We start from the raw sequence: 16,436 nt of genomic DNA on the forward strand, positions 1-16,436 counted from the left end.
AGAGAAGGTCCTGCGGCCACTGCACAACCTCCTGTAGTTTACAACCTAACCCAAATCCTTGATGCTTACTTAGTAAAAAAAAAAAATAGAAGAGAAATAATCATCCCTTCCTAGAAGTGGAGCGGGCCTCAGCTCCTCTCCTGGCCTCACCAGGCTCAGTCCTACAAGACTCTGCTTCTGCAGTCAGGGACGACCCCTCCCAGGAGATCCTTGCTCTCCAGTTGCGACTTTGTTGAGAGACCCTTTGAAAGGATGACTCGCAGTTGAGTCACAGTCTTTCCTCTCCTGCTCTTCACTCCCACTGCCTGGGAAAAGTCATCAGAATTTGGTGTTTTGAGGTGAGAAAGGGAGAATCGCCATGCAGCCTGGGCTCCTTGAGAACATCCAGAGGTTTCTGGATGGCGAAGGAGGGGCAGCGGGACCTGGAAGGGGCAGAGGGCAGAGAAGAGAAAGCAGCCAGTGGCCTGGCCGATGCCAGGACAGGTCTGCAGAGCAGAGGGCGTGCAACAGCAGGGGTCTCCAGCTGCGGGCACACCCCCAGGGCAGAGGGAGAGATGGCTTCCCAGGAGGTGGGCAGAAAATGTTAGAGCTTCCCCTTTTCTTTCACCTACAATTAAGCTTTACTAGTGATAAATACACTGTGACACCTGTGCCTTTAGTGCATCTCCATGCTTACGTGTTACCTATAGTCTTTGGGGGGGTTCTTAGGGCAAGAGTAGGGGCTCCACTATGTATGTTTTGGGGGAAAGGGTTGGCCTTGGCATCTTATTTGAAAGATTCAGAGCATTGTGATTGATGTGTTGGAGCTGACTTGTGCCCTGTCAATTGTATTTATAAATTATTGCATCTTTATAAGATGAACGAGTGGATCAGGCAGATTCCTACCAAGAAACTGAAGACTAAACTCAGTGTAAGCACAAGCAAGCAACCACAAAGGAACAGAGCTGAATCCACTTCTCCTGCCCCCAGACAAACTTAGGAGGTACAAACAAACAATGATGACCTAACTAGATCTGACAAGGTCAGCCAAATAAATTGTCGTCCTTGAGATGACTATACAACATAGATAAACATCTGTTAACATTCATGACGGTCCTTACCTTGTGTGAATACGGAGCCCTGAGATATTAGTGCAACTGTTTTTAAGAATGGGCTGATCTTGGTGGAACCAACTCAGGTGGAACAGGACAACAAAGAATTGGTTTTATTTTTTTCTAAACATTATTCTCAACGATGACTGCCTTAGTCCATTTGGGCAACTATAACAAAATACCACGATGCGTGGCTTAGAAACAACAAACACGTTTTCCTTACAGTTGGCTGGAAAGTCCAAGATCATAGTGCCAGCATGGTTGTGTTTTTTGGTGAGGGCTGTCTTCCTGATTCACAGCTGGTGCCTTCTCGCTGAGTTCTCCCTTGTGGAAGGGGCTAGGGAGCTCTGTGGGGTCTCCTTTATAAGGGCTCCACCCTCATGACCTAAGCCCCTCCCACAGGCCCCGCCTCCTCATACCATCACGTTGAGCATTCGGATTGCAACAGAGGAATCTGGGAGGAACACAAACGTCAGACCACAACAGGGACACACCACTACCCTCTCATTGTTGGACAAGATCTAGTCACTTTCAGCTATGTAAAACAACGCATTTAGGTAATGATAACTCATATTGGGGTGTTAGAAGATTCAGTTCAACCTACTATCCAAACAGCAACCTTACTTTCAGGGAACTTATAGTGTCAGAAGGGTCTCTCCGTCTTTCTCAGCCTTTCTCAGAAGAGCAAAAGTCTTTTGTCACTGGTGCTACTGTCCTATCTCAGTGAACACTGTCTGGCTCTTCCATGGGACATGCGTGTGTTCTTTGGAATTCACTCCTGTGGGGAGCGATGTGGGTGATGCCTTTCACTACTGACCTGTGGGTCCAGCCCCCACTTGCTCTTGCCGCTAGCCTATGCCGTAGTCTCCAACGCCTGAGGTTCCCTTTCCCCATGGACCACAGGTCCTGTCAAGATGGCTTGAACATGCTTACTTTCATTGCATCCATGAGTCTGTGGAAAGCACTTGTGTCTTAGCCACCCACAGAGTGTAGATTGCTCCAGATTGGCTCTCTCCTTGCCTTCCACGGCCAATGGTACCTCTAGTCTCCCACTTCCTGTAGTCACCAGCTGGTATGCAGATTCTAGTCTCTGTGTTCACCCTTTCCTTTAGCCTGTACATCCAATTAATCCCCAAGTTATTCTGACTTACCTCCTAAACATTTCTCAAATGTATTTATTCCTTCCTTTCCTTGCCACCAGTCTCAATCCTTCTAGTTCAACCTTTCACCTAATTTCCCTCTGACTTATCTTGTCCTCTTAAAAACTACCCTCTAGGAGACCTTCAAGATGGTGGAGGAGTAAGACGTGGAGATCACCTTCCTCCCCACAAATACATCAAAAATACATCTACATGTGGAACAACTCCTACAGAACACCTACTGAACGCTGGCAGAAGACCTCAGACTTCCCAAAAAGCAAGAAAATCCCCATGTACCTGGGTAGGGCAAAAGAAAAACGAAAAAACAGAGACAAAAGAATAGGGACGGGACCTGTACCTCGGGGAGGGAGCTGTGAAGGGGGAAAAGTTTCCACACACTAGGAAGCCCCTTCACTGGTGGAGACGGCAGGTTAGTGGGGGGGAAGCTTCGGAGCCACGGAGGAGAGCACAACAACAGGGGTGCAGAGGGCAAAGCGGAGAGATTCCCGCACGGAGGATAGGTGCAGACCAGCACTCACCAGCCCGAGAAGCTTGTCTGCTCACCCACCGGGGTGGGTGGGGGCTGGGAGCTGAGGCTTGGGCTTTGGAGGCCAGACCCCAGGGAGAAGACAGGGGTGGGCTGCATGAACACAGCCTGAAGGGGGCTAGGGCGCCACAGCTAGCTGGGAGGGAGTCCGGGAGAAAGTCTGGACCTGCCTAAGAGTCAAGGGACAATTGTTCCGGGGTGCACAAGGAGAGGGGATTTGGAGCACTGCCTGAAGGACCTCCAGAGACAAGCACGAGCTGCGGCCATCAGCGCAGACACAAGAGACGGACATGAAACACTAAGGCTGCTGCTGCCGCCACCAAGAAGCCTGTCTGCAAGCACAGGTCACTCTCCACACCGCCCCTCCCGGTAGCCTGTGCAGCCCGCCACTGCCAGGGTCCCGTGATCCAGGGACAACTTCCCCAGGAGAACACACGGCGCACCTCAGGCTGGTGCAACGTCATGCTGGCCTCTGCCGCCGCAGGCTCGCCCCGCATCCGTACCCCTCCCTCCCCGCGGCCTGAGTGAGCCAGAGCCCCCTAATCAGCCGCTCCTTTAACCCCGTCCTGTCTGGGCAAAGAACAGACGCCCTCAGGTGACCTACACGCAGAGGCAGGGCCAAATCCAAAGCTGAAACCCAGGAGCTGCGTGAACACAGAAGAGAAAGGGAAATCTCTCCCAGCAGCCTCAGGAGCAGCGGATTAAATCTCCACAATCAAATTGATGTACCCTGCATCTGTGGAATACCTGAATAGACAATGAATCATCCCAAAATTGAAGCAGTGGACTCTGGGAGCAACTGTAGACTTGGGGTTTGGTGTCTGCAACTGACTTGTTTCTGATTTTTATGTTTATCTTAGTATACTTTTTAGTGCTTGTTATCATTGGTGGATTTGTTTATTGGTTTGGTTGCTCTCTTCCTTTTTTTTATTACTTTTTAATTTTTTAAAATTTTAATAATTTTTTTATTTTTAAAAATTATTTTACTTTATTTAAAAAATTTTTTTTCTTTCTTTTTTTCTCCCTTTTCTTCTGAGCTGTGTGGCTGACAGGGTCTTGGTGCTCTGGCCTGATGTCAGGCCTGAGCCTCTGAGGTGGGAGAGCAGAGTTCAGGACATTGGTCCACCAGAGATCTCCCGGCCCCACATAATATCAGTCAGTGAAAGCTCTCCCAGAGATCTCTGTCTCAACGCTAATACTGAGCTCCACCCAACGGCCAGCAAGCTCCAGTGCTGGACACCCCATGCCAAACAACTAGCAAGACAGGAACACAAACCCACCCATTAACAGAGAGGCTGCCTAAAATCATACTAAGTTCACAGACACCCCAAAACACACCACCAGATGCAGCCCTACCCACCAGAAAGACAAGATCCAGCCCCACCCACCACAACACAGGCACCAATCCCCTCCACCAGGAAGCCTACACAAGCCACTGAACCAACAACATTACCCACTGTGGGCAGACACCAAAAACAACGGGAACTACAAACCTGCAGCCTGCAAAAGGGAGACCCCAAACACAGTAAGTTAAGCAAAATGGGAAGACAGAGAAATATGCAGCACATAAAGGAGCAAGGTAAAAAAGCACCAGACCAAACAAATGAAGAGGAAATAGGCAGTCTACCTGAAAAAGAATTCCGAGTAATGATAGTAAAGATATCCAAACTCTTGGAAATTATATGGAGAAAATACAAGAAACGTTTAACAAGGACCTAGAAGAACTAAAGAGCAAACAAACAATGATGAACTACACAATAAATGAAATTAAAAATTCTCTAGAAGGAATCAATAGCAGAATAACTGAGGCAGAAGAACGGATAAGTGATCTGGAAGATAAAATAGTGGAAATAACTACCACAGAGCAGAATAAAGAAAAAAGAATGAAAAGAATTGAGGACAGTCTCAGAGACCTCTGGGACAACATTAAACTCACCAACATTTGAATTATAGGGGTCACAGAAGAAGAAAAGAAAGAAAAAGGGTCTGAGAAAATATTTGAAGAGATTATACTTAAAACTTCCATAATATGGGAAAAGAAATAGTCAATCAAGCCCAGGAAGCACAGAGAGTCCCATACAGGATAAATCCAAGGAGAAACACACCAAGACACGTATTAAGCAAACTATCAAAAATTAAATACAAAGAAAATATATTAAGAGCAGCAAGGGAAAAGCAACAAATAACATACAAGGGAATCCCCATAAGGTTAACAGCTGATTTTTCAGCAGAAACTCTGCAAGCTAGAAGAGAGTGGCAGGAAATATTTAAAGTGATGAAAGGGAAAACCCTAGAACCAAGATTACTCTACCCAGCAAGGATCTTATTCAGATTCAATGGAGAAATTAAAACCTTTACAGATAAGCAAAAGCTAGGAGAATTCAGCACCACCAAACCAGCTTTACAACAAATGCTAAAGGAACTTTTCTAGACAGAAAACACAAGAGAAGGAAAAGACCTACAATAACAAACCCAAAACAATTAAGAAAATGGTAATAGGAACATACATATCGATAATTACCTTAAATGCAAATGGATTAAATGTTCCAACCAAAAGACATAGACTGGCTGAATGGATACAAAAACAAGACCTGTATATATGCTGTCTACAAGAGACCCACTTCAGACCTAGGGACACATACAGACTGAAAGTGAGGGGATGGAAAAAGATATTCCATGCAAATGGAAATCAAAAGAAAGCTGGAGTAGCAATACTCATATCACACAAAATAGACTTTAAAATAAAGACTATTACAAGCGACAAAGAAGGACACTACATAATGATCAAGGGATCAATCCAAGAAGAAGATATAACAATTGTAAATATTTATGTACCCAACATAGGAACACCTCAATACATAAGGCAAATGCTAACAGCCATAAAAGAGGAAATCGACAGTAACACAATCATAGTAGGGGACTTTAACACCCCACTTTCACCAATGGACAGATCATCCAAAATGAAAATAAATAAGGAAACACAAGCTTTAAAAGACACATTAAAGAAGATGGATTTAATTGATATTTGTAAGACATTCCATCCAAAAAGAACAGAATACACTTTCTTCTCAAGTGCTCATGGAACATTCTCCAGGATAGATCTTATCTTGGGTCACAAATCAAGCCTTGGTAAATTTAAGAAAATTGAAATCATATCAAGTATCTTTTCTGACCACAACACTATGAGACTAGATATCAATTGCCGGAAAAAAACTGTAAAAATACAAACACATGGAGGTTAAACAATACACTCCTAAATAACCAAGCGATATCAATACACTACTAATAACTAAATCAAAGAGGAAATCAAAAAATACCTGGAAACAAATGACAATGAAAACACGACAACCCAAAAACCTATGGGATGCAGCAAAAGCAGTTCTAAGAGGGACGTTTATAGCAATACAATCCTACCTCAAGAAACAGAAAAATCTCGAATAAAAAACCCAACCTTACACCTAAAGTAATTATAAAAAGAACAAAAAAACCCCCAAAGTTAGCAGAAGGGAAGAAATCATAAAGATCAGATCAGTAATAAATGAAAAAGAAATGAAGGAAACAATAGCAAAGATCAATAAAACTAAAAGCTGGTTCTTTGAAAAGATAAACAAAATTGATATACCACTAGTGAGACTCATCAGAAAAAAAGGGAGAAGACTCAAATCCACAGAATTAGAAGTAAAAAATAAGAAGTAACAACTGACACTACAGAAATACAAAGAACCATGAGCGATTACTACAAGCAACTATATGCCAATAAAATGGACAACCTGGAAGAAATGAACAGAATCTTAGAAAAGCATAACCTACTGAGACTGAACCAGGAAGAAATAGAAAAAATGAACAGACCAATCACAAGCACTGAAATTGAAACTGTGATTAAACATCTTCCAACAAACAGAAGCCCAGGATCAGATGGCCTCACAGGCGAATTCTATCAAACATTTAGGGAAGAGCTAACACCTATCCTTCTCAAACTCTTCCAAAATATAACAGAGGGAAGAACACTCCCAAACTCATTCTACGAGGCCACCATCACCCTGATACCAAAACCAGACAAAGATGTCACAAAAAAAGAAAACTACAGGTCAATATCACTGATGAACATAGATAAAAAAGTCCTCAACAAAATACTAGCAAACAGAATCCAACAGCATATTAAAAGGATCATACACCATGATCAAGAGGGGTTTATGCCAGGAATGCAAAGATTCTTCAATATATGCAAATCAATCAATGTGATACACCATATTAACAAACTGAAGGAGAAAAACCATACGATCATCTCAATAGATGCAGAAAAAGCTTTTGACAAAATTCAACACCCATCTATAATAAAAACCCTCCAGAAAGTAGGCATAGAGGGAACTTACCACAACATAATAAAGGCTATATATGACAAACCCACTGCAAACATCATTCTCAATGGTGAAATACTGAAACCATTTCCACTAAGATCAGGAACAAGACAAGGTTGCCCACTCTCACCACTATTATTCAACATAGTTTTGGAAGTTTTAGCCACAGCCATCAGAGAAGAAAAAGAAATAAAAGGAATCCAATTTGGAAAGAAGAAGTAAAACGGTCACTGTTTGCAGATGACATGATACTATACATAGAGACTCCTAAAGATGCTTTCTAGAAGAAAACTTCTAGAGATAATCAATGAATTTGGTTAAGTAGCAGGATACAAAGTTAATGCACAGAAATCTCTTGCATTCCTATACAATTATGATGAAAAATCTGAAAGAGAAATTAAGGAAACACTCCCATTTACCACTGCAACAAAAAGAATAAAATACCTAGGAATAAACCTACCTAAGGAGACAAAAGACCTGTATGCAGAAAACTATAAGACACTGATGAAAGAAATTAAATATGATACCAACAAATGGAGAGATATACCATGTTCTTTCATTGGAAGAAGAAACAATGTGAAAATGACTATACTACCCAAAGCAATCTACAGATTCAATGCAATCCCTATCAAATTACCAATGGCATTTTTCACAGAACTAGAACAAAAAATTTCGTAATTTGTATGGAAACACAAAAGTCTCCGAATAGCCAAAGCAACCTTGAGAACGAAAAACGGAGCTGGAGGAATCAGGCTCCCTGACTTCAGACTATACTACAAAGCTGCAGTAATCAAGACAGTATGGTACTGGCAGAAAAACAGAAATATAGCTCAATGGAACAGGATAGAAAGCACAGAGATAAACCCATGCACATATGGTCACTTTATCTTTGATAAAGGAGGCAAGAATATACAATGGAGAAAAGACAGTCTCTTCAATAAGTGGTGCTGGGAAAACTGGACAGCTACATGTAAAAGAAAAAATTAGAACACTCCCTAACACCGTACACAAAAATAAACTCAAAATGGATTAAATACCTAAATGCAAGGCCAGACACTATAAAACTCTTAGAGGAAAACATAGGAAGAACACTCTTTGACATAAATCACAGCAAGATCCTTTTTGACCCATCTCCTAGAGAAATGGAAATAAAAACAAAAATAAACAAATGGGACCTAATGAAACTTAAAATCTTTTGCACAGCAAAAGAAACCATAAACCAGATGGAAAGACCACCCTCAGAATGGGATAAAATATTTAAAAACGAAGCAACTGACAGAGGATTAATCTCCAAAATGTACAAGCAGCCCATGAAGCTCAATATCAAAAGAACAAAGAACCCAATCCAAAAATGGGCAGAAGACCTAAATAGACATTTCTCCAAAGAAGATATACAGATTGCCAACAAACACAGGAAAGGATGCCCAACATCACTAATCATTAGAGAAATGTAAATCAAAAGTACAATGAGGTATCACCTCACACCGGTCAGAATGGCCATCATCAAAAAATTGACAAACAATAAATTCTGGAGAGGGTGTGGAGAAAGGGAACCCTCTTGCACTGTTGGTGGGAATGTAAATTGATACAGCCACTATGGAGAAGAGTATGGAGGTTCCTTAAAATTCTAAAAATAGAACTACCATACGACCCAGCAATCCTACTACTGGGCATATACCGTGAGAAAACCATAATTCAAAAAGAGTCATGTACCACAATGTTCATTGCAGCACTATTTACAATAGCCAGGACATGGAAACAACCTAGGTGTCCATTGACAGATGAATGGATAAAGAAGATGTGGTCCATATATACGATGGAATATTACTCAGCCATAAAAAGAAACGAAATTGAGTTATTTGTAGTGAGGTGGATGGACCTAGAGTCTGTCATACAGAGTGAAGTAAGTCAGAAAGAGAAAAACAAATACTGTATCTAACACATATATATGGAGTCTAAAAAGAAAAAAAAATGGTTCTGTTGAACCTAGGGCAGGACAGGAATAAAGACGTAGATGTAGAGAATGGACTTGAGGACATAGGGAAGGGTAAGGGTAAGCTGGGACGAAGTGAGAGAGTGGCATGGACTTATATATACTACCAGGTGTAAAATAGATAGCTAGTGGGAAGCAGCCGCGTAGCACAGGGAGATCAGCTCGGTGCTTTGTGACCACCTAGAGGGGTGGGATGGGGGGGTGGGAGCGAGACGTAAGAGGGAGGGGATATGAGGAGATATGTATACATATAGCTGATTCACTTTGTTATACAGCAAAAATGAACACAACATTGTAAAGCAATTATACTCCAATAAAGGTGTTAAAAAAACAAAACAAAACAAAACTACCCTCTGTACAGCTGCCAGAATATTTGATCCAAAATGGAAACTGGATCACATTACTAGCCTGAATAAAATGCGCCGTTAGTTCTTCACGGGCATTGCCTACAGGATAAATTCCAAGTTTCTTAACTTGGCTTAAAATCTTTGACTTGATCTGGCTCCTGTTGGTCTCTCCAGGTGTCACTTGTACCTGCTGAGCTATATCCTGGCACCCTTGATCGTTGCTGTCCTTCTTCTGCTGGATATGTTTTCTACCCACCATGCTGTCCTCCTCCCAACTAACTCATTCATTACAACTCAGACCACTTTAATCTCCTCCCGGGAGTCTTCCCTGTGACCTCACCCCCACTGGCCTCCCGCTGCCTTGAGCTGGGGTAAGGGTCCCTCTCCATCCCCCGTTAGCCTCTGGATCACTGTCAGTTCCATCATTGCACGTACTGTGCACACCCAAAAGGCATGTGTCCACTGTTGACTGAGTGTTTGGGAGGAAGGACAGAGTCTTTTCCACTTGATACCTGCCTTGTGCCTGGCACGTGATAAGCACTAAACAAATATTTGCTGAAAAAAATAAATGGAGAAATGAAAGAATAAAAGGAGGCTTTAGGATACCAAAAGGCAGGAGACCAGGTTGGGAGAGGTGATTTCTTCCCTTCTCGTTCCTCTACAATCCCTGCTGCTCTTCTGAGTCACCCCTAAGTGGACTTTCTCAACAGCACTGGGGAGAGCCATCTGTGCTCTCCCCGCTTGTCTGCAACTCTTTTCTTCCTACTTAGGAAAATACAATGCCGGAGTAGATGAGCACCACTTTTACTTGTAGCACTACGATTCCTTGCCCGGGGGATCATGATGGTTTGCTCAATTCTAGGAAAAAAAAAAAAATGCTGAGCTGGTGCTTGTGGATTTTCTTGTTGGATTCCGGACATGTGGGCAGGGTCAGACTTATGAGTGGCATTTCTGAGATTTCTAGATTTCTGAGGTTTTAAGGTCCCAATTCTTCCAAAGCATTTTCACAGATTTTCATGACTGCAATTGCCAATAGAAAGGGATGAGGTTACTGGAAAGTAGGGCTGGGCAGGACGACAGGCAGTCATGAGTGCCTGGGACCAGGACAGGTGGTTCAAGATGATGCCATTTCATGGGATCAAAAGAGAAGGCTGGAGGAGGGGGAGAAAGGTAGGAACATGGTGTCCCTGATGGCCCATTTTGGCTCTGTCTGTACTTACCTGGCGTCTAGCATTGAATCTGGGAAATATCAGACATCAGCTAAGGAGAGAGTGACACAGGTCTCAGCAGTGCCTAAGATTATTAAGAAAGAAAGAAAGAAAGAAAGAAAGAAAGAAAGAAAGAAAGAAAGAAAGAAAGAAAGAAAGAAAGAAAAGAAGGAAGAAAGAAAGAAAAAGAAAGAAAGAAAGAAACAAAGGAAGAAAGAAAGAAAGAAAGAAAGAAAGAAAGAAAGAAAGAAAGAAAGAAAGAAAGAAAGAAAGAAAGAAACTTGTCCTCAACCATGGCAGTCACTGAAAATAACTTACTCTTATAAAAATATGGACTTTCTAAATTAAGGGAAATGGTTTTTGGCCTTTGTTTTGTGCACATTCCCAAGATCACTGTTACATACGCAGTAAGATTCTCTCCTGTAAAAGCCCAAAGAGACACCAATAGACTTTTGCAGCCTACTCAGCGTCCTTTTCCCATTTTCTGATAAAAGAGCCCCAATTTTTCCTTTGGAGAATCATTCTTCTCTGCAGTCAATTCATGTGGGGTCTGACCCATCTTTTGGCTCCATGAGTGGACATTTGTAAGACCTGGGACTAGACAATAAGAGGACTGCATCCCCTGGGCATGGTCATTTGTTTAGGGGAGAACACAAGTTAGGCCAAAGAGAGACAAGCTTGGAACATGTCTTGGAATGACTGCCAAAGAGGCTCTTTCTGATGAGGTGGCTAATATGAGAAAGTGTAAATGTAGAAATGCTGCAGGCCCTATCTTAGCAAAGCCTGCCTGGAAATGATGCCAGGCCAGAGGAAAGCAGAACCTACTGCTAGAGAACATCAGATTCCTAATAACATTGTGTGTGGGCCTAGATCAAACCAGACCTGAAACCAGGACAACTCTGGGCTTTTATGCTCCAAAAGGCAATAAATTTCCTTTCCTTCCCTTGTTTAAGGCAATCTTAGTTGGTTCTTCTATTACTGCCTACCCAAAGAATTCTGCACTCCCAAACCCTGGAATTTTGCTTAGAGTAGATGGAACCTCTTCTTCTGTTTCTGCCTGGGAAGTACTTCTCATTGATGCCCTTCTGGTTCAAACAGAAACAGTGCAGGAGCCCAGCTATGGAAAATGACAGTCGTTCTTAGGAGAGAACCTGGTTCTATTTATCCTTCTTTAAGGTAATGAAACATTGACTTGAAAAGTGATGCATGTTTTTAAGGTTACTATGAAACTCTGAACAATTTCAAAAAAGAAAATAATTTTCCAATTTTCCCTTTATTTCTTTTCTGGGGATGGTGGTAAGAGAAGCTCTTCTACTTCAGTTCTTGAGATATCTCACTATCTGCCCTTCCTCCCGGCCCATCTGCCCTCTCCCTCCCCCTTGCACAGACCTCACATGGTGGCCTCATCACCAGGATTCACACCATCACCGAGAGCTCCAATTCCGAGACAGTTCTTGCTGACATCATTGCTCTAACTCTGCATCTTTTCCACTTTCTTATCTCCCTTGAACTCAGTTCTGTCCTCATTCATTCCACAGATATTTACTGAGCACCTACTATGTGACCAGCCCAGTGTCAGCCACTTCAGATACATCAGTGAACAAAACTCAAAGATTCCTGTTCTCCTAGAATTCTAGTCTGTGAGGGGATAAACACAGAAAAAATAATAAATAGAGAAAATAGGTAAATTAGTGTTTTAGAAGGGTTATAAGGAAAAAAGTAAAAAAAAGAAGGGAAAAAATAGAGTAAGAGGGATTAGGATTCTTGGGAGTAAGAGTGGTTGCAATGAAATAGGTATATTGAGAAAGTGAAATGTGAGCAAAGGCTTGAGGGAGGGAGGAATCATCCAGGAGATCTGGGGAAGAGTTTCCCAGGAGAGGGAAGAGCCAGTGCAAAGTCCCCAGGGGAATCAACGTGCCTGAAGAAGAGGGCATTGGGCAGGAGGAAGAGAGGAAAGCAGAGGGGAGCGGGGGGAGAGATGAAGATGCAGCAGAGGGGAGAGATAATGGGATGTGCGTCATGTCAAAACGGGGTTTTACTGTGGGTCACTGAGGAATTATGGAAGAGTTTCAAGCAGAAAGGGACGTGATCTGACTCAGATTTGAAAACGATCAGTCTGGCTGCAGAGTTGAAAATAAGGTCCAGAGAAGCAAGGGTGGATACAGAGATGCTGGTGGCCCAGACCAAGGTGGGGGCAGTAGAGGTGGGGAAAAGTGGCTGGATTTGGTATAAATATACACACACTACTATGCATAAAATAGATAATCAACAAGGACCTACTGTAGAGCACAGGGAACTCTACTCGATACTCTGTAATAACCTATATGAAAAAAGAATCTGGAAAAGATGGATATATGTATATGTATAAGTGAATCACTTTGCTGTACACCTGAAACTAACACAACATTGTAAATCAATGATCCTCTACTATAAAATAAGAATTAAATTAAAAAAAAGAAATATTGCCAGAATTAACAAAATGTGATGCAGAGACACAAAGTGAGCAAATGCTATTGGAAAATGGTGCCAATAGACTTGCCTGATGCAGGGTTGCCAGAAACCTTCAATTTGTAAAAAAACACAATGCCTGTGAAGTGCAATAAAGCAAAGTAAAATAAAAAAAAAATTTTTTTTTAAAAGACTGAACTGTCAGGGTTTGCTGACAGATTAGATGTGGAGTGTGTGAGAAGGAGCTGAGAAAGATGTATGGTTGAGAGTTTGCAAGGATAGAGTTGCTGTCAGTTTGAGAAGGGAAAACTGGGGGGAACGCACCTTTGAGGGGAATAGTAACAGTTCAGTTTAGGACAAGCTGAGGAGGAAGTTGGAGAGGATGGGTGGGGAGCTGAGTGCTGGCCCGGAAGATAAATTCTGGAGTTATCACCTAGATGGTATTTACAAACTCGCTGGAAACTTCCTTATGTTTGATAAGGTCTTTCTTATCAAACAAGCCTCCTATGACCCTCCTGACTTAACTTGCAAAGAGAAGTTGAGAGCACGACACATTTGGAAAAGAAATGGGCTTTGGAGCAGGGCAGATCTGAATCAGAGCATCAGTGTGACTGCTTTCCTGCTTGTGAGGCTTTGGGCAATTTCCTTACCTCTCTGAGTTGCAATTTCCTTGTCTGAGAAATTGGATGATAACACCTGCTTTTTAGGGGTGTTGAACTCATGAGATTAAATAATGCCTGTGAACCTCCTGGCACATATTAGGTACTCAACAATTAATTTCCTTCACCCCTTTTTTTTTTTTTATGATCGTGCTTATTTTTTTGTATACAGCAGGTTCTTATTAGTCATCAGTTTTATACACATCAGTGTATACATGCCAATCCTAATCACCCAATTCATCACACCACCACGCCCAACCACCCCGCTGCTTTTCTAAACATAGTATATCTCTTCATCTGTTGGTATCATCTTTAATTTCTTTCATCAGTGTCTTATAGTTTTCTCCATACAGGTGTTTTGTCTCCCTAGGTAGGTTTATTCCTAGGTATTTTATTCTTTCTGTTGCAATGGTAAATGGGAGTGTGTCCTTAATTTCTCTTTCAGATTTTTCATCATTAGTGTATAGGGATGCAAGAGATTTCTGTGCATTAATTTTGTATCCTGCAACTTTACCAAATTCATTGATTAGCTCTAGTAGTTTTCTGGTGGCATCTTTAGGATTCTCTATGTATAGTATCATGTCATCTGCAAACAGTGACAGTTTTATTTCTTCTTTTCCAATTTGTATTCCTTTTATTTCTTTTACTTCTCTGATTGCCGTGGCTAGGACTTCCAGAACTATGTTGAATAATAGTGGTGAGAGTGGACATCCTTGTCTTGTTCCTGATCTTAGAGGAAATGCTTTCAGTTTTTCACCATTGAGAATGATGTTTGCTGTGGGATTGTCGTATATGGCCTTTATTATGTTGAGGTAGGTTCCCTCTATGCCCACTTTCTGGAGAGTTTTTATCATAAATTGGTGTTGAATTTTTTCAAAAGCTTTTTCTGCATCTATTAAGATGATCATATAGTTTTTATTCTTCAATTTGTTAATATGGTGTATCACATTGATTGATTTGAGTATATTGAAGAATCCTTGCATCCCTGGGATAAATCCCACTTGATCATGGTGTATGATCCCTTTAATGTGTTGTTGGATTCTGTTTGCTAGTATTTTGTTGAGGATTCTTACATCTGTATTCATCAGTGATATTGGTCTGTAATTTTCTTTTTTTGTAGTATCTTTGTCTGGTTTTGGTATAAGGGTGATGTTAGCCTCACAGAATGAGTTTGGGAGTGTTCCTTCCTCTGCAATTTTTTGGAAGAGTTTGAGAAAGATGGGTGTTAGCTCTTCTCTAAATGTTTGATGGAATTCACCTGTGAAGCCATCTGGTCCTGGACTTCTGTTTGTTGGAAGATTTTTAATCACAGTTTCAATTTCATTACTTGTGATTGGTCTGTTTATACATTCTGTTTCTTCCTGGTTCAGTCTTGGAAGGTTATACCTTTCTAAGAATTTGTCCATTTCTTCCAGGTTGTCCATTTTATTGGCATAGAGTTGATTGTGGTAGTCTTTCAGGATGCTTTGTATTTCTGCGGTGTCTGTTATAGCTTCTTCTTTTTCATTTCTGATTTTATTGATTTGAGTCCTCTCCCTCTTTTTCTTGATGAGTCTGGCTAATGGTTTATCAATTTTATTTATCTTCTCAAGGAACCAGCATTTAGTTTTATTGATCTTTGCTATTGTTTTCTTTGTTTCTATTTCATTTATTTCTGCTCTGATCTTTATGATTTCTTTCCTTCTACTAGCTTTGGGTTTTGTTTGTTCTTCTTTCTCTAGTTCCTTTAGGTGTAAGGTTAGATTGTTTGAGATTTTTCTTGTTTCTTGAGGTAGGCTTGTATAGCTATAAACTTGCCTCTTAGAACTGCTTTTGCTGCATCCCATAGGTTTTGGATCGTCGTGTTTTCATTGTCATTTGTCTCTAGGTATTTTTTGATTTCCTCTTTGATTTCTTCAGTGATATCTTGGTTATTTAGTAATGTACTGTTTAGCTTCCATGTGTTTGTGTTTTTTACGTTTTTTTCCCTGTAATTCATTTCTAATCTCATAGCGTTGTGGTCAGAAAAGATGCTTGATATTACTTCAATTTTCTGAAATTTACTGAGGCTTGATTTGTGACCCAAGATGTGATCTATCCTGGAGAATGTTCTGTGCGCACTTGAGAAGAAAGTGTAATCTGCTGTTTTGGTTGGAATATCCTATATATATCAATTAAATCTATCTGGCCTCTTGTGTCATTTAAAGCTTGTGTTTCCTTATTAATTTTCTGTCTGGATGATCTGTCCATTGGTGTAAGTGAGGTGTTAAAGTCCCCCACTATTATTGTGTTACTGTCGATTTCCTCTTTTATAGCTGTTAGCAGTTGCCTTATGTATTGAGGTGCTCCTATGTTGGGTGCATATATATTTATAATTGTTATATCTTCTTCTTGGATTGGTCCCTTGATCATTATGTAGTGTCCTTCCTTGTCTCTTGTAACATTCTTTATTTTAAAGTCTATTTTATCTGATATGAGTATTGCTACTCCAGCTTTCTTTTGATTTCCATTTGCATGGAATATCTTTTTCCACCCCCTCACTTTCAGTCTGTATGTGTCCCTAGGTCTGAAGTGGGTCTCTTGTAGACAGCATATATATGGGTCTTGTTTTTGTATCCATTCAGCAAGTCTGTGTCTTTTGGTTGGAGCATTTAATCTACTCACGTT

The sequence above is a fragment of the Balaenoptera physalus genome, assembly GCF_965194825.1.
Source record: "Balaenoptera physalus genome assembly, chromosome: 4".
NCBI classification, from domain to species: Eukaryota; Metazoa; Chordata; class Mammalia; order Artiodactyla; family Balaenopteridae; genus Balaenoptera; species Balaenoptera physalus.